This window comes from Otolemur garnettii, unplaced genomic scaffold (assembly GCF_000181295.1).
Source record: "Otolemur garnettii isolate 467f Iridium unplaced genomic scaffold, OtoGar3 scaffold00067, whole genome shotgun sequence".
NCBI classification, from domain to species: Eukaryota; Metazoa; Chordata; class Mammalia; order Primates; family Galagidae; genus Otolemur; species Otolemur garnettii.
This window is the reverse complement of record NW_003852462.1, coordinates 177284-180849: the sequence shown is the minus strand read 5'-3', so window position 1 is coordinate 180849 and position 3566 is coordinate 177284. Positions and strand designations below refer to the sequence as shown.

At 46.2% G+C, this 3566-nt stretch overlaps 1 protein-coding gene across 1 annotated transcript in view; it reads left to right on the top strand.

Annotated features, from left to right (window-relative positions):
- The window catches only part of CUNH1orf159 (chromosome unknown C1orf159 homolog), an 18835-nt gene that overhangs the window by 4325 nt on the left and 10944 nt on the right, over positions 1-3566 (top strand). Inside the window, exon 2 of the mRNA XM_023515255.1 lies at positions 3223-3277. The gene's annotated coding sequence lies outside the window, so the exon portion shown is untranslated. The remainder of the gene's footprint in view (positions 1-3222; positions 3278-3566) is intronic.

Below are 3566 nucleotides of genomic sequence, written 5' to 3'. Positions count from 1 at the left end.
CCACCTTAGGTGCATGTGGCTGGCGCCCTAGCCGCTTGAGCCACAGGTGCCGAGCCAGATTAGAAGATCTTAAGAAATTTACGGAAAACTGCTAGAACTATTAAGTGAATTTAGCAAGATCATAGAAATCAAGGTTAATGTGCAAAACTTAATTGCATTTTTATATACTAGCAGCAAACTATTGGAAAATGAAATCAGAAATGATGTTCTATTTATAATAGCAAAAGCTAAATACTTGGTAGTAAGATTAACAAAAGATGTGCAAAACTTCTTTACTGAAAATCATAGGGCATACTGAAAGACATCTAAGAAGTCTTGAAAAGAATGAGATGGCTTGTTCATGGGCTCAAAGATGCAATATTGTTAGAATGTCCATTTTTCCAGTCAGTATTCTAGCAGGCATTTTTGTAGAATGATTCTAAAATACAGAAATGTATGTGACTTAGATTTACCAAGCAATTAAAGCATAGCTTGTATGACCTGATGTCAAATTTCTGCACAGCCTCTGATCAATCAGTGGGGGTGCCCTAACCTTGGCCTTTGCGTATGTATGTATGTATGTAAAAGCCTACAACTAGGCTTAGTGCCCATAGTTCAGTGGTTAGGGTGCTGGCCACATATACCAAGGCTGGTGGGTTCGAACCCAGCTGGGGCCTACCAAACAACAATGACAATTGCAACAAAAAATAGCCAGGCGAGGCTTGGTGCCTGTGGCTCAAGTGGCTAAGGTGCCAGTTGCATATACCTGAGCTGGCCGGTTCGAATCCAGGCCAGGCCCGCCGAACAATGACGGCTGCAACAAAAAAATAGCCAGACATTGTGGCGGATGCCTGTAGTCCCAGCTCTTTGGAAGGCTGAGGCAAGAGAATCGCTTAAGCCCCTGAGATGGAGGTTGCTGTGAGCTGTGATGCTACAGCACCCTACCCAGGGTGGCAGCTTGAGGCTCTGTCTCAAAAAAAAAAAAAAAAAAAAAATAGCCAGGCATTGTGGTGGGCGCTAAAACCATAACACTTACTGAAGAAAACAGAAAATCTTAGTGACCTTGTAGTCAAGGCAGAGATTTCTTAGGTTCAAAAAAGCAAGACCAATAAAAGGACAAATGGGCACATTCAGTTTTATCAAAATGGAAAACATTTGCTCTTCTAAAGATGCCTATAAGGAAATGAGAAGGCAAGACACAGAATGGGAGGAAATATTTGCTATACATACATTGGATGAAGAATATTTGAAGAACTATGACAACTCAATAATGGGATCCAATTAAAATCAGCAAAAGATGTGAACAGACTCTTCACAAAAGGTCTATAAATGGCTAATAAACACATGAAAAGATGCTGACCATTATTAAGCTTCAGGAAAATGCAAATTGTTGCAAGAGTGAGATAGTACACCACCAGGTGTTTATGAGCACTCTCACTGCTGGTAGGAAGGTGAAATGGCACTGCCACTGTGGAAGGCAGTTTGGCAGCATCTTAGAAAGTTGCACATAGACTTGTGATCCAACCATTCCATTTCTGGGTATTACCCAAGAGAAATGAAAACAAATGTCCACATGAAGATATGTTAAAGGATGTTTGTAGGACTTGAGAATTCACAATAACCGCAAACTAGAAACATCCCAGTTTCCCACCAGCAGTTGAATGGGTGAAGGACATGATGTTTAGCCACTTGGTGGGATGTCACTGAGCTATGCAGCACAGCACAGATCACACAGATGCAGCTAAAGGTCATCATGCCAAATGAAAGGCGTGCAAGTTGTATGACCCATTTATGTAAAATTATAGAAAGTAAAAGCTGGTTTACAGTGATAAGATAAGCTCAGTAGGCTCGGCGCCTGTGGCTCAAGTAGCTAAGGCACCAGCCATGTACACCCAAGGTGGCGGGTTTGAATCCAGCCCCGGCCTGCCAAACAACATGATGGCTGCAACCAAAAAAATAGCCAGGCGTTGTGGCAGGTGCCTGTGGTCTCAGCTACAGGGGAGGCTGAGGCAGGAGACTCACTTGAGCCCAGGAGTTGGAGGTTGCTGTGAGCTGTGATGTCATAGCACTCTACCTAGGGGGACAGCTGGAGGCTCCTGTCTCAAAAAAAAGATAAGCTCAGTGGTTGCCTGGGAACAGGGGCTGAGAGAGGAGGGACCACAGAGGGATGGGTGTGATGGAGACCCCCGTCTTGGTTGTGGGGGCAGCTTCATGGTGTGTAGTGTAGTTTGTCAGAACTCACTTTAAATGGATGTGGTTAATTGTATGTAAATTATGCCTCAATAAAGACAACTAAATAGCTTGTGAAAGTGTTGATTGAAATCTTGGGTGGGGGCTCGGCGCCTATGGCTCAACCGGCTAAGGCGCTAGCCACGTACACCTAAGGTGGCGGGTTCGAATCCCCAGCCCGGACCCGCCAAACAACAATGACGGCTGCAACCAAAAAATAGCCGGGCGTTGTGGCGGGCGCCTGTGGTCCCAGCTACTTGGGAGGCGGAGGCAGGAGACTCGCTTGAGCCCAGGAGTTGGAGGTTGCTGTGAGCTGTAATGCCACGGCACTCTACCCAGGGGGACAGCTTGAGGCTCTGTCTCAAAAAAAAAAAAAAAAAAAAAAAGAAATCTTGGGTGGGGTTGCCTCTTACCAGAGAGAGCAGAAAGGGTCCCTTCTGCAGAGCAGGGGACAATGCTTTCTGTTGGGCAAGTATTAGAACAGTGGTTCTCAACCTTCCTAATGTGCAGCCCTTTAATACAGTTACTGTGGGTCGCGACAGTAACCACTGTATTAGAGGGACAGAAAGAAAAGATTTGATCATGTCCTATAGGTGAGGAATGTGATGCAGCTGTGACACCAGCATGCTCTGTTTGCAAAGATCTCATACCACAGAGCAGAGAAGGGGAGTCTGGGGAGAGCGCACATTGTTAATTGGGTGGATGGCTGGAACTGTCTTTAAAGAAGGCAGATGCCCTCATAGCAGGAGGGATGCTCAGGGAGGCTTCACAGGCCAGTATGGTGAAGTGTGGCCAGTTTGCCTGTGGCCCTGGCCTAATCCAATGCAGACCCTCCATTGAGGGAGCCAAAGCTTGCGTCCACCTCAGCCTCTACCCTCGTGCTGCTCCCAGGGCATGTAGCCCCCAGTCCCTTTCTGGAACTGTAGATGGGAAGCCGTCCACACCATAGGCCAGTCAGCAGTTCCTCAGCCCCCAGCCCCTGCCTGAAATGTCTTCTGTGTGTTCTTTCTGAAGACCTACTGTGAAGTGAGAGGACATGCCTGCAGCCGTGTGACAAGTCTTTTTAGAGGTAACTGCTGTATGTCAAGATGATGACCCATCCATGCCTAGGACAGACTATGGCTATGATTGCCACTTTATGAATTAACGGAAATTTGTTGAAAATATATAAATGGCATTACTTCAAGGGCTGTGGAGGTTGGTGCATGTTTTTCTCTATTTTAGAAATGTAATGGCTCCCACATTGAAATCACTCAGGCTCTCATGTCTGGGGCTTTCACAGTGCTGAGTGTGCACGTATGTTGCTTCCATGTGCTGTGTGGGGGGTGCCCTGGCACTGTGAGAGACCATGGCTATTT